This window comes from Oncorhynchus mykiss, chromosome Y (assembly GCF_013265735.2).
Source record: "Oncorhynchus mykiss isolate Arlee chromosome Y, USDA_OmykA_1.1, whole genome shotgun sequence".
NCBI classification, from domain to species: Eukaryota; Metazoa; Chordata; class Actinopteri; order Salmoniformes; family Salmonidae; genus Oncorhynchus; species Oncorhynchus mykiss.
The window spans coordinates 29,526,791-29,554,244 of NC_048593.1; the positions used below are offsets into that span (position 1 = coordinate 29,526,791).

The 27,454-nt window shown below is 44.8% G+C and overlaps 1 protein-coding gene across 1 annotated transcript in view; it reads right to left on the reverse strand.

The window, feature by feature from the left end:
* The window catches only part of LOC110509404 (sodium/calcium exchanger 1), a 79,993-nt gene extending 64,212 nt beyond the window's left edge, over positions 1-15,781 (reverse strand). Inside the window, exons 1-2 of the mRNA XM_036968337.1 lie at positions 15,047-15,781; positions 14,610-14,709 (exon numbers count right to left, since the gene is read on the reverse strand). The gene's annotated coding sequence lies outside the window, so the exon portion shown is untranslated. The remainder of the gene's footprint in view (positions 1-14,609; positions 14,710-15,046) is intronic.
* Positions 15,782-27,454: the final 11,673 nt, after the last annotated feature.

A 27,454-nucleotide genomic window follows, 5' to 3' on the forward strand; every position in this document is an offset into this window, starting at 1 on the left:
GCGAGTGAGAAAGGGTTTGTAAGAGATTGTGGGATTTAACATTCTCTTCACCATGGTGGAGCCAAAGACATCCAACTTAAATTGTGCTTTTAACTTCCAGGGGAAAAAAATTGATTGCTCTGCCACTTCTCCAGTCTGCTCAATGGTTGGTGTTGATTAGCAAGATTTCATCTAACTTTTGTAGCTGTTTCTAACATGCAGAATCAGGACCATGGACAGCACCTGGAACCATTGCTGCTCTGCTGCTTTACAACGCTCTATATGTGTACAGTGAAAATACTTGGCAGCACATAATGGCATGTTTGAGTGGACACTGTACAGTCAAAGTTTGCCAGATTTGATATGTCAAGCACCCTTATATTTTAAGAGGGAATGAGACCCTAATGTGCTGTTCTACATTAAACATATAACAGGTTGGTAGCTTGGTTCCAATTAATCACTTCAAGATCTTTGGTGGTAATTAGGGGCTGTGTGAACATATGAAAAAACAATTGCATAAACACTGCAAAATACATTCGATTTTCTCAGTCACTGCGACACACGCAGACAGGCAACACACACAGACACAAGTGTCAACAACATTGTTATAATTAACCGAGACCCTGAGACTGTTCATCAGTTTCTGTTGAGAGATTACGACGCCTCTGCAAATTCATTTAGTGCGTCACAAAGCCAAACACCAAACAGGAAACAGACGTTAAATCTGAAATTAACATTCCTACTGGACTAAAGAAAAGAGGATCCACAATCATGTTTGTGCATTCATTAGAGCATCACAGGATTCACTGTGCACACCGGAGACATTTGCCATGTTAAATTGCTATGCTCTAGAGCATTGTTTGCAACTCCGGTCCTTAAGTATCCCCAACAGTACTCATTTGTATTGTAACCCTGGACAAGCACACCTGATTCAACTTGTCAACTAATCATCAAGCCCTGAATGAGGTATATTCATCCCGGGCTACAACAAAAATGTGTGCTGTTGGGGGTAATCGAGGACTGGACATAGGAAACACTGGTCCAGAGACTGGGGCACAAGTTCTCCTGAGTTCTCCTGAGGTCGCCTGATTGGGGTCCATATAGATCCTGGAAAGCTCAACACAGTAAAGAATGACTTTGGTATTCAATGATCACAAAGGTCTCTGAGCACACAAAACAAAACACTTAGACCTGTTCCTTTTAGTAATTGTAAGACTGGAAAGATGTTTGGGAGACATTGAACAAAACGTGGCTCAACACCAAATGAGGTTGAAGGTGTAAATCTGACTAAAGCACACAAAAAGTCTCTTCCACATAGCATATGTGTTTAGCCTTCTATAACCCGAGGTTCTGGGTGGAGCTGGACCATCCATAAGCATGATTAAAATGTGTGTGTGTGTGTGTTTTCTTTTGGCTTCCCCATATCCGGAGCATGGATCACAAAATAAACAATTTCTTGAATTTAGCCGACGACAAGAAACAGATTCATATTATCTATCCACAACATGAACTTAAACTGTAAGTGATTTAATCAGCAGTAGCATACCACCCGGCATCCCACTGCTGGCTTGCCTCTGAACTGTATCCCACCGCTGGCTTGCCTCTGAACTGCATCCCACCGCTGGCTTGCCTCTGAACTGCATCCCACCGCTGGCTTGCCTCTGAACTGCATCCCACTGCTGGCTTGCCTCTGAACTGTATCCCACCACTGGCTTGCCTCTGAACTGCATCCCACTGCTGGCTTGCCTCTGAACTGTATCCCACTCATACCATCATGTGTACCTAATAATCCCCAGCTTCATCCCTGTAACTACTCCTCAGACCGCTGTTGTAAATGAGAATGTGTTCTCAGTCAACTTCCCTGGTAAAATAAATACAAATAAATGACACAGGCATAGACACCACTGACCTAAGTAACTGAGAATACAAGACATGCCCTAACACACCGGCACACGGTGCATATTCAAATGTCAGAGGAACTATATCCACTGTTTTCACTAACTCCACATGCAGGATAATTGTCACGTTATTTATGTTTTTTTTAAATGTGTTAAACGGATCTGTTTTTGACCCAACGTGATCTTTTCAATGCAGATATGTCATAAGTGCAAACTCATATAACTCTCTCTGAGAGGCATCCCTGAACCCTGGCAGTACTATTTACCAGTCGAACCGGGAAATTATCTGTGATCGTGACTTTGTGAACTGACAGCTTTGCACATGCTTGACATTCTCTCAACCAGCTTGATTAGGTAGTTACCTGGAATACATTTCAATTAACAGGTGTGTCTTGTTAAAAGTTCATTTGTGGAATTTCTTTCCTTCTTAATGTGTGTGAGCCAATCAGTTGTATTGTGACAAGGTAGGGGTTGTATACAGAATATGGCAAGAACAGCTCAAATAAGCAAAGAGAAACGACCTCATTAGAGGTCACAAGAGAAAGGACCTCAACCATCATTACTTTAAGACATGAAGGTCAGTCAATCCAGAAAATGTCAAGAACTTTGAGCGTTTCTTCAAGTGCAGTCGCAAAAACCATCAAGCGCTATGGTGAAACTGGCTCTCATAAGGATCGCCACAAAAATGGAAGACCCAGAGTTACCTCTGCAGCAGAGGATAAGTTAGAGTTACCAATCTCAGAAATTGCAGCCCAAATAAATGCTTCACAGAGTTCAAGTAACAGACACATCAACATCAACTGTCCAGAGGAGACTGCGTGACTCAGGCCTTTGTGGTCGAATTGCTGCAAAGAAACCACTACTAAAGGACACCAATAATAATAAGAGACTTGCTCGGGCCAAGAAACACGAGCAATGGACATTAGACCGGTGAAAATCTGTCCTTTGGTCTGATGAGTCCAAATTGGAGATTTTTGGTTCCAACCGCTGTGTCTTTGTGAGACGCAGGGTAGGTGAATGGATGATCTCTGTATGTGTGGTTCCCACCAGTGTCACGCCCTGACCTTAGAGAGCCGTTTTATTTCTCTATTTGGTTAGGTCAGGGTTTGATTAGGGTGGTCATTCTATGTTTCCTATTTCTTTGTTTTTGGCTGAGTGTGGTTCCCAATCAGAGGCAGCTGTCTATCGTTGTCTCTGATTGGGAATCATATTTAGGCAGCCTTTTTCCCACCTGTGTTTTGTGGGTAGTTATTTTCTGTTTAATATCTGTTTACCTGACAGAACTGTTCACTTTCGTTTTGTTACTTTGTTTGAGTGTTTTCTTTGATCAATAAAATCATGAACACTTTCCACACTGCGCTTTGGTCCACTCCTTCCGACGACGAGCGTAATAGAACTACCCACCACCAAAGGACCAAGCAGCGTGGTAAAAAAGGACGAGTGGACATGAGAGGAGATCCTGGACGGAAAAGGACCCTGGGCGCAGGCTGGAGAGTATCGCCGTCCAAGGGAAGAGATAGAAGCAGCAAGAGCGGAACAACGAAGATACAAGGAATTAGAGGAACAGCGACGAGGCCAGGAGTCACGACAACAACGGGAGCCCGAGAGGCAGCCCTCAAAAAATATTTGGGGGGGCACACGGGGAGATTGGTAGTGTCAGAGTTTAGACCTGAGCCAACTCCCCGTGCTTACCGTTAGGAGAGTGTGATTGGTCAGGCACCGTGTTATGCAGTGATGCGCAAGGTGTCTCCAGTGAGCACTCACAGGCCAGTGCGCTCTGTGCCAGCTCCCCTCATCTGCCGGGCGGAAGAGGTCATCCAGCCAGGACGGGTTGTGCCAGCTCTATACTCGAGACCTCCAGTGCACCTCCACGGACCAGTGTATCTTGTACCTGTGCTACGCACCAGGCTTCCAGTGCATCTCCCCAGTCCGGTGAGACCTGTTCTGGTTCCACGTACCAGGCTTCCAGTACGTCTCCTCAGTCCTGTGAGACCTGTTCCGGCTCCATTTACGAAGCCTCCAGTGATGATCCATGGCCCGGAGCCTGTAGTGATGATCCATGGCACGAAGCCTCCAGTGATGATCCATGGCCCGGAGCCTGTAGTGATGATCCATGGCACGAAGCCTCCAGTGATAATCCATGGCCCGGAGCCTGCAGGGAAAATCCAGGGCAAGGAGCCTCCAGCAACGGTCCCCAGTCCGGAGCCTCCAGCGACGGTCCCCGGCCTGGAGCCTCCAGCGACGGTCCGGAGTCTCCAGCGACTGTCCGGAGTCTCCAGCGACGGTCCGGAGCCTCCAGCGACGGTCCGGAGTCTCCAGCGACGGTCCGGAGTCTCCAGCGACGGTCCGGAGTCTCCAGCGACGGTCCGCAGTCCGGATCCTCCAGCAACGATCCACAGTCTGGAGTCTTCAGCGACGGCCTGCAGTCCGAAGCCTCCAGCGACGAGCTGCAGTCCAGAGCCTCCAGCGGGGGTTCCCAGTCCAGAGCCTCTGGCGATGATCCACGGTCCGGTTCCTCCGGCAACGATTCACGGTCTGGAGTCTCCGGCGACGATCCACAGAAGCGGAGGGATCAGCGCAGGGAGCGGGGGCTACATCCCGAACCGGAGCCGCCACCGAGGGTAGATGCCCACAAGAACCCTCCCCTATAGGTTCAGGGGGGGGGGGGGGGGGGGGGGGGGGGGGGGGGGGGGGGGGGTACTGTCACGCCCAGACCTTAGAGAGCCGTTTTATTTCTCTATTTGGTTAGGTCAGGGTGTGATTAGGGTGGGCATTCTATGTTTCCTAGTTCTTTGTTTTTGAGTCTATCGTTGTCTCTGATTGGGAATCATATTTAGGTAGCCTTTTTCCCACCTGTGTTTTGTGGGTAATTATTTTCTGTTTAGTATCTGTTTACCTGACAGAACTGTTCGCTTTCGTTTTGTTACTTTGTTCGAGTGTTTTCTTTGATCAATAAAATCATGAACACTTTCCATGCTGCGCTTTGGTCCACTCCTTCCGACGACGAGCGTTACACAGAGAGCATGGAGGAGAAGGTGTGATGGTGTGGGGGTGCTTTGCTGGTGACACTGTCTGTGATTAATTTTGAATTCAAAGAACACTTAACCAGCATGGCAACTACATCATTCTGCAGCGATAATGCGATCCCATCTGGTTTCCGCTTAGTGGGACTATCATTTGTTTTTCAACAGGACAATGACCCAACACACCTTCAGGCTATGTAAGGGCTATTTTACCAAGAAGGAGAGTGATGGAGTGCTGCATCAGATGATCTGGCCTCCACAATCACCTGACCTCAACCAAATTGAGATGGTTTGGGATGAGTTGGACCGCAGAGTGAAGTAAAAGCAGCCAACAAGTTCTCAGCATATGTGGGAATAAACTACATAATTCCATATGCGTTATTTCATAGTTTTGATGTCTTCACTATCATTCTACAATGTGGAAAATAGTCAAAATAAAGAAAAACCCTTGAATGAGTAGGTGTGTACTACATTTTTACTGGTACCCTACGTAATTGTAATGGCACATTTTAAATGTTTTTAAACATATTGATAACGGTGGAATGGATTAAAATTGTATTTCTAACACTAAACCTACTTGTACTTACAGTCATGCCCTTATAACCGAGTCCAATAGAAGCTACTGGACTCATAGGAGCACAGAGGTTCAAATCAAATTGTATTGGTCACATACACCTGGTTAGCAGATGTTGATGCGAGTGTAGCAAAATGCTCGTGCTTCTAGTTCCGACAGTGCAGTTATATCTAACAAGTAATCTAACAATTCCCCAACAACTACCTAATACACACAAATCTAAAGGGGTGAATGAGAATATGTACATATAAATATATGGATGAGCAATGGCCGAGTGGTATAGGCAAGGTGCAATAGATTTTAAATAATTATAGGCCAATCTCAAAGCTGTCACCCCTGGTGAAAATACTTGAAAACCTTGTAAGTGAACAGCTAAAAGAGTTTTTATTTACTAACTCTATTTTATCAATGTACCAATCGGGCTTCAGGAAGAAGCATAGCACAATTACAGCAGCCATGAAGGTTTTAAATGATATCACTGAAGCCATTGACAAAAAACAGCACTGTGTCTCACTTTTTATTGATCTCTCTAAGGCTTTTGATACAGTTGATCATGCTATATACTAAGGCAGAGATTGTCGAGTGTAGGTCTTTCGGAGCATGCAGTTGCAAGGTTTGCTAACTATCTGTCTGATAGAACTCAGTGCACTCAATTTGATGGGCTTATGTCTGTTAAATTGTCTGTCTTGAATGGTGTGCCCCAAGGCTCTGTACTTGGTCCTCTCTTATTCACTATTTATATAAATGATTGACAAAAATGTCCAAAATGCACAACTTCATTTTTATACTGATGATACTGTTATTTACTGTTGTGCCTCGTCTCTTACAAAAGCTTTCCAGAACATGCAAACTGCTTTTTATACTGTTCAACATACCTTGTGTCAATTGAAGCTTATCCTCAATACTGACAAAATTAAACTAATGGTGTTTTCTAATGCAAGAAATAGACCTCTGAACCTTTACATATAAATATCTTGGAATTTTAATTGATGACGGCCTCTCTTTTAAATTGCATATTCAACTACTTGAAGCTGAAATTGGGATTTTATTTTAGGAATAAAGGCCTGCTTTTCTTTTGAAGCCAGAAGGAGGCTAGTATCAGCTACATTTATGCCTTTACTTGACTATGGGGATATTTTATATATGAATGCTTCCGCTCAGTGTTTGAGATCAATTGACACTCTACCATGGCACTTTGAGATTTATTTTAAACTGCAAAACCCTTATGCACCACTGCACTTTGTATACCAGGGTTGGCTGGCCTTCTCTAGTCACTTGTAGGCTCAGTCACTGGTATACTTTTATTTACAAAGCCATTTTGGGCTTACTACCTTTTTATTTGTGCATTTTTATTGTTCAGAAATATGGTGGGTACTCTCTTCGTTCGCTGGACTTTATCCTGCTAACTGTTCCAAATGTCTGAACTGAATTTGGTAAAAGGGCTTTTATGTACTCTGCGCCATCGTCTTGGAACACCTTACAAAATACTTTTAAACTGGAAGAACTTGTCCTGATTGGTGTTTTTGAATCAATGATGAAGGATTTTAAGTCTGATTCCCTGACCTGTCAATGTTTTTAATTTGCTGTTTTATACTCTTGTGAATTCAATGGTTTTTACTAGATTACTTGTAGTTTTTCATGTTGTCTGTCTGTAATTTTTTTGTAATGACTTGGTGCTGCCTATCTTGGCCAGGTGTCACGTTCTGACCTTAGTTCCTTTATTAGGTCTTTGTGTTAGTTTGGTCAGGGCTTGAGTTGGGGTGGGTAGTCTATGTTCTTTTTTCTATGTGGTATTTATGTGTTTGGCCTGGTATGGTTCTCAATCAGAGGCAGGTGTCGTCCGTTGTCTATGATTGAGAATCATACTTAGGTAGCCTGTTTTCCCCATTTTAGTTGTGGGTGATTGTTTTTTGTCTCTGTGTCTTCACCAGACAGAACTGTTTCGTTTTTGTTCGTTCTCCTTGGTATTTTGCTTTTGGCATAAAACAAACTATTGAGATAAACTTTTGCTATTGACCAAATACTTATTTTCCACCATAATTTGCAAATAAATTCTTTTTTTTCTAATTTTGTCTGTCATAGTTGAAGTGTACCAATGATGAAATTTACAGGCCTCTCTCATCTTTTTAAGTGGGAGAACTTGCACAATTGGTGGCTGACTAAATACTTTTTTGCCCCACTGTATACATATGATATGAGTAATGTAAGATATGTAAACATAATTAAAGTGGCATTATTTAAAGTGGCATTGTTTAAGATGACTAGTGATCCATTTATTAAAGTGGCCAGTGATTGGGTCTCAATGTAGGCAGCAGCCTCTCTGAGTTAGGGATTGCTGTTTAGCAGTCTGATGGCATTCAGATGGAAGCTGTTTTTCAGTCTCTCAGTCCCAGCTTTGATGTGCCTGTACTGAACTCGCCTTCTGGATGGTAGCGGTGTGAACAGACAGTGGCTCGGGTGGTTGTTGTCCTTGATGATCTTTCTGGCCTTCCTGTGACATCGGGTGCTGTAGGTGTCATGGAGGGCAGGTAGTTTGCCCCCAGTGATGCGTTGTGCAGACCGCACCACCCTCTGGAGAGCCTTGCGGTTGAGGGCGGTGCAGTTGCCGTACCAGCATGGCAACTACATCATTCTGCAGCGATAATGCGATCCCATCTGGTTTCCGCTTAGTGGGACTATCATTTGTTTTTCAACAGGACAATGACCCAACACACCTTCAGGCTATGTAAGGGCTATTTTACCAAGAAGGAGAGTGATGGAGTGCTGCATCAGATGATCTGGCCTCCACAATCACCTGACCTCAACCAAATTGAGATGGTTTGGGATGAGTTGGACCGCAGAGTGAAGTAAAAGCAGCCAACAAGTTCTCAGCATATGTGGGAATAAACTACATAATTCCATATGCGTTATTTCATAGTTTTGATGTCTTCACTATCATTCTACAATGTGGAAAATAGTCAAAATAAAGAAAAACCCTTGAATGAGTAGGTGTGTACTACATTTTTACTGGTACCCTACGTAATTGTAATGGCACATTTTAAATGTTTTTAAACATATTGATAACGGTGGAATGGATTAAAATTGTATTTCTAACACTAAACCTACTTGTACTTACAGTCATGCCCTTATAACCGAGTCCAATAGAAGCTACTGGACTCATAGGAGCACAGAGGTTCAAATCAAATTGTATTGGTCACATACACCTGGTTAGCAGATGTTTGCCCCCAGTGATGCGTTGTGCAGACCGCACCACCCTCTGGAGAGCCTTGCGGTTGAGGGCGGTGCAGTTGCCGTACCAGGCTGTGATACAGCCCGACAGGATGCTCTCGATTGTGTATCTGTAAAAGTTTGTCAGGGTTTTGAGTGACAAGCCAAATTTCTTCACCCTCCTGCGGTTGAAGAGGCGCTGTTGCGCCTTCTTCCCCACACCGTCTATGTAGGTGGACCATTTCAGTTTGTCTGTGATGTGTACGCAGAGGAATTTAAAAAAAAATTATACCTTCTTCACTGCTGTCCCTTCGATGTGGATAGGGGGGTACTCCCTCTGCTGTTTCCTGAAGTCCACGATCATCTCCTTTGTTTTGTTGACGTTGAGTGAGAGGTTGTTTTCCTGACACCACACTCTGAGTGCCCACACCTTCCCTGTAGGCTGTCTTGTTGTTGTTGATGATTGATTTGGAGGCGTGCATGGCCACGCAGTCGTGGGTGAACAGGGAGTACAGGAGGGGGCTGAGCACGCACACTTGTGGTGCCCCAGTGTTGAGGGTCAGCGAAGTGGAGATGTTTCCTACCTTCACCACCTGGGGGCGACCCGTCAGAAAGTCCAGGATCCAATTGCACAGGGCGGGGTTGAGACCCAGGGCCTCCAGCTTGATGATGAGCTTGGAGGGTACTATGGTCTTGAATGCTGAGCTGTAGTCAATGAACAGCATTCTTACATAGGTATTCCTCTTGTCCAGATGTGTTAGGGCAGTGTGCAGTGTGATTGCATCGTCTGTGGACCTGTTGGGGCGGTATGCAAACTGAAGTGGGTCTAGGGTGGCCAGTAAGGTAGAGGTTATAGGATCCTTGACTATTCCCTCAAAGCACTTCATGATGACAGAAGTGGGTGCTACGGGGCGGTCGTCATGTAGTTCAGTTATCTTTGCCTTCTTGGGTACAGGAACAATGGTGGCCATCTTGAAGCATGTGGGGACAGTAGACTGGAATAGGGAGCGATTGAATATGTCAGTAAACACACCAGCCAGTGTAGTGGCAAATCGGTTCAAATATAACGCATACCAGAACTTTGTGAAATCAATCAGGCTTTAATACAACAGTATAACAAGCCGGAGTGCCCCGCGGGACCCACACCTTTCCAGAGCTCTCCCTCTTCATTTTATACCCACACATACATCATCAGTTCATCCCCCAATACAGTTACATCCCAATCGGTGCGTCCTGCTTGTTCAGCCCAGTAACGCCCACATCTGCTTTCGGCCAGATTATAATGATGACAAGACCCTTGCTTTGACCTAAAGATAATATACATCCCCCTTTCCTGTGGCCTGTGTTTAGACCCTGTAATTAACCCCATGTGTCCCTTTTGTATGTGTCCTTTATCTCTAGTTTTTAGTGTGTTCAGCTGCCCTGGTCGCCTTCTCTTCATATGGTTGTCTAAGATCAAACAGACTTGTGTGTCTCCCCTGTGATGTGATTGATGTCTGTAATCCATCAGTTGGTCCCCTGGCTGACCCCCTCTCCTGTCCATCCCCCCGATCCCTGCATGTCCAGCTGGTCTAGGCGTCTGTGTCTGCATTTTTCCTTTATCTGCTTCCTGCCATGTACAATAGACAATGCATTTTACCAGAACAGGAAATGAACCCATAAGTGTATCTTTCTCTTGTGTTTACCAAAATCATGTATATAATTTCTCCCACATAACCAATTTCTCCCACACCAGCTGGTCTGTGCATGCTCTAAGGACGCAGCTAGGGATGCCGTCTAGGCCAGCAGCCTTGCGAGGGTTAACACGTTTAAATGTCTTACTCACGTCGGCCACAGAGAAGGTGAGGGGGGGGCACAGTCCCTGTTAGCAGGCAGCGACGGTGGCACTGTTTTATCCTCAAAGCGGGCAAAGAAGGTGTTTAGTGTGTCTGGAAGCGTGACATCGGTGTCCGAGACTTGGCTGTTTTTCTTTTTGTAATCCGTGATTTCCTCTAGACCCTGCCACATACATCTCCTGTCTGAGCCATTGAATTGCGACTCTACTTTGTCCCTGTACCGGCATTTCGCCTGTTTGTTTGCCTTGCGGAGGGAATAACTACACTGTTTATATTCAGCCATATTCCCAGACCTCTTTCCATGGTTAAATGTTGTGGTTCACTCTTTCAGTTTTGCGCGAATGCCGCCATCCATCCACGGTTTCTGGTTAGGGTAGGTTTTAATAGTCACAGTGGGTACAACATCTCCAATGCACTTCCTTATAAACTCATAGGTCGATGTTGTTCTCTGAGGCTGACTGGAACATATCCCAGTCCGTGTGATCAAAACAATCTTGAAGCGTGGATTCCGATTGGTCAGACCAGTGTTGAATGGTTCTAGTCACTGGTACATCCTGTTTGAGTTTCTGCCTATAAGACGGTAGGAGCAAGATGGCATCGTGGTCGGATTTGCCAAAGGGAGGGCGGGGGAGGGCTTTGTATGCATCGCAGAAGTTAGAGTAGCAGTGATCGAGTGTATTACTCCCGCGAGTACTGTAATCAATATACTGATAGAATTCAGGTAGCCTTGTTCTCAATTTGCTTTGTTAAAATCCCCAGCTACAATAAATGCAGCCTCAGGATATAAACTCAGCAAAAAAAGAAACATCCTCTCAATGTCAACTGCGTTTATTTTCAGCAAACTTAACATGTGTAAATATTTGTATGAACATAACAAGATTCAACAACTGAGCCATAAACTGAACAAGTTCCAAAGACATGTGACTAACAGAAATTGAATAATTGGTCCCTGAACAAAGGGGGGGGGGTCAAAAACAAAAGTAACAGTCAGTATCTGGTGTGGCCACCAGCTGCATTAAGTACTGCAGTGCATCTCCTCCTTATGGACTGCATCAGATTTGCCAGTTCTTGCTGTGAGATGTTACCCCACTCTTCCACCAAGGCACCTGCAAGTTCCCGCGACTTTCTGGGGGGAATGGCCCTAGCCCTCACCCTCCGATCCAACAGGTCCCAGACGTGCTCAATGGGATTGAGATCCGGGCTCTTCGTTGGCCATGGCAGAACACTGACATTCCTGTCTTGCAGGAAATCACGCACAGAACGAGCAGTATGGCTGGTGGCATTGTCATGCTGGAGGGTCATGTCAGGATGAACCTACAGAAAGGGTACCACATGAGGGAGGAGGATGTCGTCCCTGTAACGCACAGCATTGAGATTGCCTGCAATGACAACATGCTCAGTCCGATGATGCTGTGAAACACCGCCCTAGACCATGACGGACCCTCCACCTCCAAATCGATCCCACCCGAGAGTACAGGCCTCGGTGTAACGCTCATTCCTTTGACGATAAACGCGAATCCGACCATCACCCCTGGTGAGACAAAACCGTGACTGGTCAGTGAAGAGCACATTTTGCCAGTCCTGTCTGGTCCAGTGACGGTGGATTTGTGCCCATAGTCGACGTTGTTACTGGTGATGTCTGATGAGGACCTGCCTTTACAACAGGCCTACAAGCCCTCAGTCCAGCCTCTCTCAGCATATTACAAACAGTCTGAGCACTGATGGAGGGATTGTGCGTTCCTGGTGTAACTCGGGCAGTTGTTGTTGCTATCCTGTACCTGTCCCGCAGGTGTGATGTTCGGATGTACCGATCCTGTGCAGGTGTTGTTACATGTGGTCTGCCACTGCGAGGACGATCAGCTGTCCGTCCTGTCTCCCTGTAGCGCTGTCTTAGGCATCTCACAGTACGGACATTGCAATTTATTTCCCTGGCCACATCTGCAGTCCTCATGCCTCCTTGCAGCATGCCTAAGGCACGTTCATGCAGATGAGCAGGGATCCTGGGCATCTTTCTTTTGGTGCTTTTCAGAGTCAGTAGAAAGGCCTCTTTAGTGTCCTAAGTTTTCATAACTGTGACCATAATTGCCTACCATCTGTAAGAATTCTCTTGGGAGGTAATATGGCCGGCATTTGTTTGTAAGGAATTCTATGTCGGGTGATCAGAAGGACTCGACTTTCCTGTATGTTGTTATGATTACACCATGAGTCGTTAATCATGAAGCATACACCCCCACCCTTCCTCTTCCCAGAGAGGTGTTTATCTCTGTCAGTGCGATGCATGGAGAAGCCCGGTGGCTGAACCGATTCCGACAACATATCCAGAGACAGCCATGTTTCCGTGAAACATAGAATGTTACAATCTCTGATGTCTCTCTGGAAGGCAACTCTTGCTCGATTTTCGTCTACAAGAGACTGGACATTAGCGAGTAGTATACTCGGGAGCTGTGGGCGATGTTCACATCAACGAAGCCTGACCAGGAGGCCGCTCTGTCTGCCCCTTCTGCGGTGACGTTGTTTTGGGTCAGCTTCTGGGATTAGATCCATTGTCCTGGGTGGTGGTCCAAACAGAGGATCCTCTTTGGGAAAGTCGGATTCCTGGCCGTAATGTTGGTAAATTGATGTCGCTCTTATATCCAATAGTTCTTCCCAGCTGTATGTAATAAGACTTAAGATTTCCTGGGATAACAATGTAAGAAATAATACATTAAAAAAACAAAAATCCTGCATTGTTTCTATTGACTCGAAGCGAGGCGACCATCTCTGTCAGCGCCATTGTTTAGAAGGTTAGATTAGTATGGATGTGTTCACTGAGTTGCTGTCTGCAATTATTCTCTTTCACACCAGGCATCTAGGATGGGTAGATAATAGATCACATCAAAACACAACAGATCGTATTTACCACCCTTAACCCTTTAAAATGAGACCATAAATAGTCCAAATGCAAAAATAGAAATGGCTACATAACAAAGAAAGCTCCAAACATCTTTCTCTCAGAATTAAAATACATTCTTCAATCATAATTTCCAATGCCAAGCCCCGCGAGAAGGGACAGCAGTGGATCTGGATTCCCGTAACAGGTGGTAATAAAAATAGAACCACTAACTCAACATTAGAATTGATCTCATCCACAGGATTATGTATATGGTCTAAACATCTCAGGTCTCCTGTCGTTTTCAAGACAACTCGGCACCTCTGAAATTCCCAACTTGGAAACTAGTTGTAGAAAAATGTGCGCCAGGTTTCCCACTTGGAAAATATCAGAATCAACCAATAGGAAGCTCTGTGCAGAAAAAAAAATCAGTTTTCCGAGTTGTCTTGAAAGCACCATCCATCCTCCATTATTTTTTCATTCTCCATAATACAGTATCACTAGGGAACCTACATCAAGTATGAGGCAAAACATACACACTAATACATTGCACTAATGAAAACCACAAATACAGTGCACATGCACGTGTTTCCTCATGGGATTATTAACAGCAACTCACATTGTTGTCATTTAAATGTGTATTTCCTCCTGCTTTTTGTGTCTGAAGCTGGGCACCTTACAAAATAGGCATGGTCTAAATGGTTCTTCCCTGTGCAAGGTTTAATCAAATAAATACTAATAAAATACATTTTCTCTGGGCAAAGACACACTACTTTGGATGGGCAACTTGCAGTTACAGTGTTGTTGCGGTACAATAACACTCAGGTCTCAGGTATATCCTAATCTCAATGTCTTACGCAAACCATGTTCATATAGTCACATCTTAATTGTCTGTTGGTACTCTAAACCTTATATCATTACCATGAGAACACTATCATAAAGACAATTTAGAACATTAGACTTACACATAGGTTGACATTAAACAGGTGTGTTATCAATGGCATCAGCAACTGAACACAACACTGTTGTTATATACCACAAACATTAACAAGTAAACATGTAGCTAGAACCACTATAGGCTCAGGATATAATCAGTCAGTGGCTGAGGTCATGACTATTTAGTTATTTGGCAACATTACTTTTTCCATGGTTTTGACAAAACATACACTATTCCATAAAATGTACAACAACTTTCTCAGTAGACAGAATAGTATTATCACTCACCTGAGTGCTGCTGTCAGCAGTGAGCAAGAAACTGGTGGTCTTAACAGATCATCACCCTTCGCTCTTGGGAATGGCAGGCAGGTTTTCTTCCTAAATGGATCTGGTGCAAGACAAGACAATTCCATCAATTCTAAGAACTTATTTGATAGAGATACACAAAATGCCACTACCATTCATTACCATTCATAACGGAGTACACACAAATACCCTATATGAAGTTGACTATCGTTCTCCAAATCAACTCTTGAAGTATAATTTATTGATTTATCAAAGGAATTGCACCATTTACACAACCCAACTGACCTCCTCCCAATGAGACAAATATTATTGGTTAGCTTATTTGTTAAACATCCTCGACGATTAGAGTGGTAGCTTATTTGCAGAATGAATATTGTCAAGGAATAAAGTAATGCTTCATCCATATCCATAATACTCACTTGCTGCCCAATATCATCTGCCTCCTATCCTTCTTCGACTCCTTCTCCGTATACAATGTGTCACGGCAAAACACTGTAGCCTGTCACTTCCAAAGAACACTATCAATGGTGCTCCGTAGGCTACGCTGATGCGCTGGATTTTGGATACGTCGCTCTCCTTTCCTAGGCGTTTTTCAGGAATAGGCTTCACAGGCAGGTTTCGTTGCTAACTTGGAATTAATAGATAGGCTATGATCGGTCCTTGTTATTTTATTCGTACTAAATGTCTTGTATTCAGAATATCTGTTTTGATTGTTCTAAAATCTAAATTGGTATTAGTAGCCTATTTGTGAACAAGGCAATGAGAGGTTGTTGAAGCGGAATTAATTAGTCTAATTATTGACACAGTGCTGGATCGTTTAAGGATCATCGCTCCTCTTTGATCGGCCATTTACTCTACAGAAGAACCAAATGCTGTTTGTCTACATAAATTACCCGAAGAACAAACCGCTTTGGCAGAATGTTTCGCAATCAACCAAAAATCTATTTGAAAATGCTGTTTCTCAGAGCCTATTCGAAGAGGCGGGAATGAGTGATGAAGATGTACTAAAAAGACGCAAACCCAACACTCACTTCAGCATCAGTAGAGCATGGAAGCGAAAGCGATGCGAATGGGGAAGAAAGTGATGGATAGGCAGGCATAAGGATATATGCAAATGCAGCCCTGTCTTATTTCGTCTATCTGTTGACAGGTTTTGGCACAAGGTAGAAAATAATGCGCGAGAAGGAACAGCAGCTTCTAGCAGCTTGGACTGCAGGGCAAGGGGAGGGAACGTTTGGAACATCTATACAGGAGAAAAATATAAACGCGACATGCAATCATTTCAACGATTTTACTGAGTTACAGTTCATAAGGAACTCAGTGAATTGAAATAAATTCATTAGGCCCTAAACTGAGTATTCACATGGGTAGGGGCGCAGCAATGGGAGGGCTTGGGAGGGCATAGGCCCACCCACTTGGGAGCAAGGCTCACCCACTGGGAAGCCAGGCCCAGCCAATCAGGATGAGTTTTTCCACACAAAAGGGCATTATTACAGACACAAATATTGCTCAGTTTCATCAGCCGTCCTGGTGGCTGGTCTCAGACAATCCTGCAGGTGAAGAAGCAGGATGTGAGGTCCTGGGCTGGCATGGTTACATGTGGTCTGCGGTCGTGAGACCGATTGGAAGTACTTCCAAATTCTCTAAAATGATCTTGGAGACGGCTTATGGTAGAGAAATTAACATTAAATTCTCTTGCAACAGCTCTGGTGGACATTCCAGTAGTCAGCATGCCAATTGCGCGCTCCCTCAAAACTTGAGACATTTGTGGCACTGTGTTTTGTGACTAAACTACACATTTTAGAGTGGCCTTTTATTGTCCCCAGCACAACATGCACCTGTGTAGTGATCATTCTGTTTAATCAGTTTCTTGATATGCCACACCTGTCAGGTGGATTTATTATCTTGGCAAAGAACAAATGCTCACTAACTGGGATGTAAACAAACTTGTGCACAAAATATGAGAGACATTTTTGTGCATATGGAACATTTCTGGGATCTTTCATTTCAGCTCATGATACCAAAACTTTACATATTGCATTTATATGTGTTCAGTATAGAAACGCACAGCTCGCCATCAACAGTGTCTGCGTATGAAGGGCCGACAGAAATGATTGGAATTATAGGATTTTCTCAATAAAAAATAAAAACATAACGCGTAGTTACGGATGTTAACATAATACTGCTTATTTGCTTCATGCATAGCCTACGATGTTGGCAATTAACAACGCTAATTAAGACGAATCCAGTCCATTAAAACATTGTAACCTCCTATCCATTCGTCTTACTTACTGTTATAACCAGATGTTACACAGGGGAACGTAAAGTGGAGGGCCACTGTATACCAATGGGCAATTAAATAGATGTACGCTACCAGTCAAAAGTTTTAGAACACCTACTCATTCAAGGGTTTTTCTTTAGTTGTACTATTTTCGACATTGAACAACAATAATGAAGACATCAAAACTACAAAATAACACATATGGAATCATGTAGTAACCAAAAAAGTGTTTTATATTTGAGATTCTTCAAATAGCCACCCTTTGCCTAGATGACAGCTTTGCACACTCTTGGCATTCTCTCAACCAGCTGGTGAGGTTGCTTGCGACTCTACGTCTTACAAGAACGCGCTCACTGTCGTGGATGCAAGGTCTGATCCCACTTCTGACACCAACGTAATGAAACAGGCAGGGAGCAGGTCTTGAACCATCGACCTTCTAGCCCGAACTCCAGCGCGCTATCGACTGTGCCGCAAAAGCATGCTCGAGCTGCAGAGTCAATATCCGCGCTTATAAACCCAGGGTCGTTTCAATATTTTCTATTAGAGAGTCTTCAAATTGCCACCCTTTGCCTTGACAGCCTTGCACACTCTTGGCATTCTCTCAACCAGCTTCATGAGGTAGTCACCTGTAAGGCATTATAATTAACAGGTGTGCCTTGTTAAAAGTTAATTTGTGGAATGTCTTTCCTTCTTAATGCATTTGAGCCAGTCAGTTGTGTTGTGACAAGGTAGGGGGGTATACAGAAGATAGCCCTATTTGGTAAAATAAAGTCCATATTATGGCAAGAACAGCTTAAATAAGCAAAGAGAAACGATAGTCCATCATTACTTCAAGACATGAAGATCAGTCAATATGGAACATTTCTAGAAGGTTCTTCAAGTGCAGTCGCAAAAACCATCAAGCGCTATGATGAAACTGGCTCTCATGAGGACCGCCACAGGAATGGAAGACCCAGAGTTCATTAGAGTTACCAGCCTCAGAAATTGCAGCCGAAATAAATGCTTCACAGAGTTCAAGTAACAGACACATCTCAACATCAACTGTTCAGAGGAGACTGTGTGAATCAGGCCTTCATGGTCGAACTGCTGCAAAGAAACCACTACTAAAGGACACCAATAAGAAGAAAAGACTTGCTTGGGCCAAGAAACCCGAGCAATAGACATTAGACCTGTGGAAATCTGTCCTTTGGTCTGGAGTCCAAAGTGGGGATTTTTGGTTCCAACTGCTGTGCCTTTGTGAGATCTCACATGATCTCCACATGTGTATTTCCCACCGTAAAGCATGGAGGAGGAGGTGTTATGCTGTGGGGGTGCTTTGCTGGTGACACTGTCTGTGATTAATTTAGAATTCAAAGCACACTTAACCAGCATGGCTACAACAGCATTCTGCAGCAATACGCCATCCCATCTGGTTTGGGCTTAGTGTGACAATCATTTGTTTTTCAACAGGACAATGACCCAACACACCTCCAGGCTGTGTAAGGGCTATTTTACCAGGAAGGAGAGTGATGGAGTGCTGCATCAGATGACCTGGCCTTCACAATCCCCCAACTTCAACCAAATTGAGATGGTTTGGGATGAGTCGGACCTCAGAGTGAAGGAAAAGCAGCCAATAAGAGCTCAGCATATGTGGGTTCCCCTTCAAGACTGGAAAAGCATTCCAGGTAAAGCTGGTTGAGAGAATGCCAAGAGTGTACCAAGCTGTCATCAAGGCAAATGGTAGCTATTTGAAGAATCTCAAATGTAAAATATATTTTGATTTGTTTAACACTTTTTTGTTTGCTACATAATTCCATATGTGTTATTTCATAGTTGTAATGTCTTCAATATTATTCTACAATGTTGAAAATAGTACAAAAAAATCAGAAAAACCCTTGAATGAGTAGGTGTTCTAAAACTGGAAAAGCAATTAATTTGGGGAATTATGCCACCACCTTCAAAAACTAAATGTAACCAAATAACCTTTGGATGGAACCCTTGATTGTAACTCCCAGCCTCTGTGCCTGTGAAGGTGGTACCCAAATTAGGGCCGGAGAGGGCTCAGCTGCAAGTTGGGGGCTTAGTATCAGGGTTTGGCTCTGGAGTTGGCACTGCTTCTGCCTAAAGGCGTGGTGTCCAGGGCGTCCAGGCCGGGAGGGAGGAGGTGGCAGCAAAGGCGGCTGATGCTTCACGGCCTCCACATGGACCTGATTGTCAGGCATCAGAGTCCTGTAAGAGACAGGTCCAGTGGCTTCTTCCACCACTGCAGGTACCCACATAGGGCCTCCAAAGTAGCTCCTCATGTCAAACCAAATCAAAATCAAATCGTATTTGTCACATGCAGCGAATACAACAGGTGCTTACTTACAAGCCCTTAACCAACAATGCAGTGAAGAAAATAAAGTTTATTAAATTAACTAAAGTAAAAAATATATATTTTTAAAGTAACACAATAAAATACCAATAACGAGGCTATATACGGGGGTACCGGTACCATGCCAATGTGTGGGGGTACAGGTTAGTTGAGGTAATTTGTCCATGTAGTTAGGGGTAATGTGACTATGGATAGATAATAAACAGAGAGTAGCAGCACTGTAAAAATAAAGGGGAGAGGGGGTATTTGATGAATTGTTCAGCAGTCTTATGGCTTAGGGGTAGAAGCTGCTGAGGAGCCTTTTGGACCTAGAATTGGCGCTCTGGTACTGCTTGCCGTGCGGTAACAGAGAGAACAGTCAATGACTTGGGTGACGAGTCTTTAACAATTTTTTGGGCCTTCCTCTGGCAAAGGAACTCCAAGATCGCATAGCAGTTCAGACGTCTTTTGTCCTCGTCTTGTCGTGTCCTGTATATATATATATTTACAACTTTTTTCACATACATTTTATTTTTATTTTCCATCAACTCATCTTCAAAACACTCTCCTGCAACCCGCCTCACCAATTTATATTTATAAAAAAGTATTATTTACCTCAGATCTGTAATCCTCCAAGAAGCTAGCCAGAAACTCCAAGAAGCTAGCCAGAAACTAGCCAGAAGCTAGCCAGGAGCTAGCCCAGAAGCTAATCCAGAAGCTAGTTAGCTTCTTTACTGGCAAATCGTTAGTATTCAGCTAACCACGGTTTGTGGTCATCAGCTATCCTTTAGCTCGAAAATCTATCGAAAATCCATCGCCAGTTTTGTACGGCGCAGCGCGGCTCGGAACGGAACATACCGGACCAATTTTTCTCTCCATGTCCCTGGATTTCAACTGCTCTCTGGACATTCATACCCGGATCTCACAGCTAGCTAGCTGCTATCCGTGTGACAATCGACTTTCGTCGATTCCGGAGCAAACATCAATTATTCCGGTGCTAGCCAGCTCCGTCAATCACTCCTGAGTTCCATCATTCACTCCTGGGCTGCAGTCACCTATCCGGACCCGTTTTACTGCGCGGAGCCCCACCGGGCCTTCACAACTGGACTGCCGACGTTATCTACCTGAAGGAGATCCGGCTGGCTCCTCCGTCGCAACGTTACCTGAACGCCCATCTGCGGCCCGCTAACCGTTAGCTGTCTTACCGGCTGCTATCTGAATAGACAATCGGACAATTTATTTATTTTTATTATTATTATGTTTTCTTCTCGGGCCTCTATAACTATATCTATTGTTCTTATTTTTGTTGTTGTTGTGTGATTTGGATTAATCCCCTCTACCACACGGAACCCCACTAATCTACTGACCGAACGCAAGAGGTGGCTAACAACATACCTCCATCCTATGCTAGCTTGCTACCGATGGCCTGGCTAGCTGTCTAAATCGCCGTCACCCTCAACCAACCTCTCCACTCACTGGACCCTTTTGATCACTCGACTAAGCATGCCTCTCCTTAATGTCAACATGTCTTGTCCATTGCTGTTCTGGTTAGTGTTTATTGGCTTATTTCACTGTAGAGCCTCTAGTCCTGCTCACTATACCTTATCCAACCTATTAGTTCCACCACCCACACATGCAATGACATCTCCTGGTTTCAATGATGTTTCTAGAGACAATATCTCTCTCTTCATCACTCAATACCTAGGTTTACCTCCACAGTATTCACATCCTACCTTACCTTTGTCTGTACATTATACCTTGATTCTATTTTATCGCCCCCAGAAACCTCCTTTTACTCTCTGTTCCAGACGTTCTAGACGACCAATTCTTATTGCTTTTAGCCGCACCCTTATTCTACTCCTCCTATGTTCCTCTGGCGATGTAGAGGTGAATCCAGGCCCTGCAGTGCCTAGCTCCACTCCTATTCCCCAGGCGCTCTCTTTTGACGACTTCTGTAACCGTAATAGCCTTGGTTTCATGCATGTTAACATTAGAAGCCTCCTCCCTAAGTTTGTTCTATTCACTGCTTTAGCACACTCTGCCAACCCGGATGTTCTAGCTGTGTCTGAATCCTGGCTTAGGAAGACCACCAAAAATTCAGACATTTTAATTCCAAACTACAACATTTTCAGACAAGATAGAACTGCCAAAGGGGGCGGTGTTGCAATCTACTGCAAAGATAGCCTGCAGAGTTCTGTCCTACTATCCAGGTCTGTACCCAAACAATTTGAACTTCTACTTTTAAAAATCCACCTCTAAAAACAAGTCTCTCACCGTTGCCGCCTGCTATAGACCACCCTCTGCCCCCAGCTGTGCTCTGGACACCATATGTGAACTGATTGACCCCCATCTATCTTCAGAGCTCGTGCTGCTAGGCGACCTAAACTGGAACATGCTTAACACCCCAGCCATCCTACAATCTAAACTTGATGCCCTCAATCTCACACAAATTATCAATGAACCTACCAGGTACCTCCCCAAAGCCTTAAACACGGACACCCTCATAGATATCATCCTAACCAACTTCCCCTCTAAATACACCTCTGCTGTCTTCAACCAAGATCTCAGCGATCACTGCCTCATTGCCTGCATCCGTAATGGGTCAGCGGTCAAACGAACTCCTCTCATCACTGTAAAACGCTCCCTGAAACACTTCAGCGAGCAGGCCTTTCTAATCGACCTGGCCGGGGTATCCTGGAAGGATATTGACCTCATCCCGTCAGTAGAGGATGCCTGGATATTTTTTAAAAATGCCTTCCTAACCATCTTAAATAAACATGCCCCATTCAAGAAATTTAGAACCAGGAACAGATATAGCCCTTGGTTCTCCCCAGACCTGACTGCCCTTAACCAACACAAAAACATCCTATGGCGTTCTGCATTAGCATCGAACAGCCCCCGTGATATGCAGCTGTTCAGGGAAGCTAGAAACCATTATACACAGGCAGTTAGAAAAGCCAAGGCTAGCTTTTTCAAGCAGAAATTTGCTTCTTGCAACACTAACTCAAAAAAGTTCTGGGACACTGTAAAGTCCATGGAGAATAAGAACACCTCCTCCCAGCTGCCCACTGCACTGAAGATAGGAAACACTGTCACCACTGATAAATCCACCATAATTGAAAATTTCAATAAGCATTTTTCTACTGCTGGCCATGCTTTCCACCTGGCTACTCCTACCCCTGTCAACAGCACTGCACCCCCAACAGCAACTCGCCCAAGCCTTCCCCATTTCTCCTTCTCCCAAATCCATTCAGCTGATGTTCTGAAAGAGCTGCAAAATCTGGACCCCTACAAATCAGCCGGGCTAGACAATCTGGACCCTTTCTTTCTAAAATGATCTGCCGAAATTGTTGCCACCCCTATTACTAGCCTGCTCTCTTTCGTGTCGTCTGAGATTCCCAAAGATTGGAAAGCAGCTGCGGTCATCCCCCTCTTCAAAGGGGGGGACACTCTTGACCCAAACTGCTACAGACCTATATCTATCCTACCATGCCTTTCTAAGGTCTTCGAAAGCCAAGTCAACAAACAGATTACCAACCATTTCGAATCTCACCATACCTTCTCTGCTATGCAATCTGGTTTCAGAGCTGGTCATGGGTGCAACTCAGCCACGCTCAAGGTCCTAAACGATATCTTAACCGCCATCGATAAGAAACATTACTGTGCAGCCGTATTCATTGATCTGGCCAAGGCTTTTGACTCTGTCAATCACCACATCCTCATCGGCAGACTCAACAGCCTTGGTTTCTCAAATGATTGCCTCGCCTGGTTCACCAACTACTTCTCTGATAGAGTTCAGTGTGTCAAATCGGAGGGTCTGTTGTCTGGACCTCTGGCAGTCTCTATGGGGGTGCCACAGGGTTCAATTCTTGGACCGACTCTCTTCTCTGTATACATCAATGAGGTCGCTCTTGCTGCTGGTGAGTCTCTGATCCACCTCTACGAAGACGACACCATTCTGTATACTTCCGGCCCTTCTTTGGACACTGTGTTAACAACCCTCCAGGCAAGCTTCAATGCCATACAACTCTCCTTCCGTGGCCTCCAATTGCTCTTAAATACAAGTAAAACTAAATGCATGCTCTTCAACCGATCGCTACCTGCACCTACCCGCCTGTCCAACATCACTACTCTGGACGGCTCTGACTTAGAATACGTGGACAACTACAAATACTTAGGTGTCTGGTTAGACTGTAAACTCTCCTTCCAGACCCATGTCAAACATCTCCAATCCAAAGTTAAATCTAGAATTGGCTTCCTATTTCGCAACAAAGCATCCTTCACTCATGCTGCCAAACATACCCTTGTAAAACTGACCATCCTACCAATCCTCGACTTTGGCGATGTCATTTACAAAATAGCCTCCAATACCCTACTCAACAAATTGGATGCAGTCTATCACAGTGCAATCTGTTTTGTCACCAAAGCCCCATATACTACCCACCATTGCGACCTGTACGCTCTCGTTGGCTGGCCCTCGCTTCATACTCGTCGCCAAACCCACTGGCTCCATGTCATCTACAAGACCCTGCTAGGTAAAGTCCCCCCTTATCTCAGCTCGCTGGTCACCATAGCATCTCCCACCTGTAGCACACGCTCCAGCAGGTATATCTCTCTAGTCACCCCCAAAACCAATTCTTTCTTTGGCCGCCTCTCTTTCCAGTTCTCTGCTGCCAATGACTGGAACGAACTACAAAAATCTCTGAAACTGGAAACACTTATCTCCCTCACTAGCTTTAAGCACCCACTGTCAGAGCAGCTCACAGATTACTGCACCTGTACATAGCCCACCTATAATTTAGCCCAAACAACTACCTCTTTCCCAACTGTATTTTATTTATTTTGCTCCTTTGCACCCCATTATTTTTATTTCTACTTTGCACATTCTTCCATTGCAAAACTACCATTCCAGTGTTTTACTTGCTATATTGTATTTACCTTGCCACCATGGCCTTTTTTGCCTTTACCTCCCTTCTCACCTCATTTGCTCACATTGTATATAGACTTGTTTATACTGTATTATTGACTGTATGTTTGTTTTACTCCATGTGTAACTCTGTGTCGTTGTATCTGTCAAACTGCTTTGCTTTATCTTGGCCAGGTCGCAATTGTAAATGAGAACTTGTTCTCAACTTGCCTACCTGGTTAAATAAAGGTAAAATAAAATAAATAAATAAAAAGACTAGTTGGGTACAAAATGCCTTAAATGACCATGGCTCCGGTCTGCAACATCCTCCTGCTTTGCAAAGTCCAGGTGCAGCCAGTCTAATGCAGATGTCAATCACCTGTTCATTAACAGCTTGGCTGGGCTCTTCCCAGTAGAGGCCGTGGGCGTAACATGCTGAGACAGCAAGAACCTTGACAGTCAGGTCTGCCAGTCACCCACCGAGATCCTAGACAGAGCCTCCTTGGTTGTCTGAACCAAGCATTCAGCTTGGCCATTGGAGGATGGATGATATGGGGCTGTGGTGACGTGTCTGATTCCATTCCGTCCGTATCTTTAAACTCAGCAGAAGTGAAGGCAGATCCATTGTCTGACAACCCATGCTTATCACAGCAGCAGAGGACATGAAGCTAACCATGGCTACTTCCAGCGGGAATCCACTACAATGTCATAAGCCTTTCCTTTGAACAGCCCAGCAAAGTCTACACTAAGACAAGGCCATTTCTTTGTTGTCCACTCCCATGGGTGCAAGGCGGCCTTTGCTTGGAGCATTGCCTGACAGCTGCACACCACAGCCTCAATTTCCATGTCAATCCCAGGCCACCACACATAGCTCCATGCCAGTGCCCTCATCCTCACTATTCCAGGATGTATATCATTCAGCATGGAAAGGAGCCCCTCTCTCGCCAGGCCAGGAACCACCACCTGGCTACCCCACAACATGCAGTTCTTGTGAACCAACAGGTCGTTTCGACGAGACCAGTAGGGTCCAAACTGGCAGCCAGGAACCTCATAGGCCCATCCATGCAGCACCCAGCGAAGCACCCATAACATGACATGATCCTTAAAGGTCAGTGCGGCTATCCTAGAAACTTGGAGACGGGCATCAAACACCACCTCCAAACTGCATCACTTCTCAGGGAGGTGGTGGCTCAGACAAAGAGGTAGTGAGTGGTGCAGCAAAAATCCACTTCTCTCTCTGCAGTCGTAGCTCTGCTTCTACAAAGTGCCTCAGCACTTCCCTCAGCCAAGAGTTCTGCTCTTTCAGAGTTTGGCCTGTTATCAGTATGTCATCAAGATACATCTGGACCCCTGTGATGCCCGATAGCAAGGTGTCCATGTAGCACTGAAAAATGGCCACTGCTGTGGTCACTCCAAATTGGAGGCCCCCCCTGCCAGAGTCGCAAACAGATCAGCTACCGTAGGCATGGGGTAAACATCAGGGACATACTGTAGCTAGCTAGCAGACGACGATAGCTACTGTCATAAACCACCATGCGTAACATGACCTATTCAGTCATACACATGCTGTCTACTGTCTCTCTCTCTGGATGCATTGCTGCTCATGTGTTTCCTTGTGTCCACTTTACTCACCCCTGTCTTTCTGTTTGTCTTTCTTATTTTATTTCTGTTTGTCTTGCAGGGACATGAATCGGAGAAAGGCAGAACCCGTCTGATGAAAGCAGCCAGAGCGGGACACCTATGTACTGTACAGTTCCTAATCAGCAAAGGTGTGCATCTGCTCCCTCCCTGTAAAACACCACACAAAACCACACAGAAGACATCTGACACATTGCATTAGTGATGTAATGTTTACACTCCTGTTGACAAAGAGTGATGGTAAACAGGAAATGTAATTGTAGGGAAAAAGCAGCCAGAGCATTGTTTTTTATTGTTCCTCTTATCCACACACGGATGGACATGGTATGCTTCCTGTTAGAGGCTGGGGCTGACGAGATGCACACAGCACTCATGGAGGATTGTATGGTAAGTACTCACATAGACACACACTGGCTGCTGTTGGACAGTGGCGCAAAGGTCAACATACAGTGGGGCAAAAAAGTATTTAGTCAGACACCAATTGTGCAAGTTCTCCCACTTAAAAAGATGAGAGAGGCCTGAAATTTTCATCATAGGTGCAACACGGACTTTCAACTCCCTCCAAAGATTTTCTATGGGGTTGAGATCTGGAGACTGGCTAGGCCACTCCAGGACCTTGAGATGCTTCTTACGGAGCCACTCCTTAGTTGCCCTGGCTGTGTGTTTCGGGTCGTTGTCATGCTGGAAGACCCAGCCACGGCCCATCTTCAATGCTCTTACTGAGGGAAGGAGGTCGTTGGTCAAGATCTCGCAATACATGGCCCCATCCATCCTCCCCTCAATACGGTGCAGTCGTCCTGTCCCCTTTGCAGAAAAGCATCCCAAAGAATGATGTTTCCACCTCCATGCTTCATGGTTGGGATGGTGTTCTTGGGGTTGTACTCATCCTTCTTCTTCCTCCAAACAAGTGCAAGGCAAGCTCTATTTTTGTCTCAGACCACATGACCTTCACCCATTCCTCCACTGGATCATCCAGATGGTCAGTGGCAAACTTCAGACAGGCCTGGACATGCACTTGCTTGAGCAGGGGGACCTTGCTTGCGCTGCAGGATTTTAATCCATGACGGCATAGTGTGTTATAATGTTTTTCTTTGAGACTGTGGTCCCAGCTCTCTTCAGGTCATTGACCAGGTCCTTCCATGTAGTTCTGGGCTGATCCCTCACCTTCCTCATGATCATTGATGCCCCACAAGGTGAGATCTTGCATGGAGCCCCAGACCGAGGGTGATTGACCGTCATCTTGAACTTCTTCCATTTTCTAATAATTGCGCCAACAGTTGTTGCCTTCTCACCAAGCTGCTTGCCTATTGTCCTGTAGCCCAACCCAGCCTTGTGCAGGTCTACAATTTTATCCCTGATGTCCTTACACAGCTCTCTAGTCTTGGCCATTGTGGAGAGGTTGGAGTCTGTTTGATTGAGTGTGTGGACAGGTGTCTTTTATACAGGTAACGAGTTCAAACAGGTGCAGTTAATACAGGTAATGAGTGGAGAACAGGAGGGCTTCTTATAGAAAAACTAACAGGTCTGTGAGAGCCGGAATTCTTACTGGTTGGTAGGTGATCAATTACTTATGTCATGCAATAAAATGCAAATTAATTACTTAAAAATCATACAATGTGATTTTCTGGATTTTTGTTTTAGATTCCGTCTCTCACAGTTGAAGTATACCT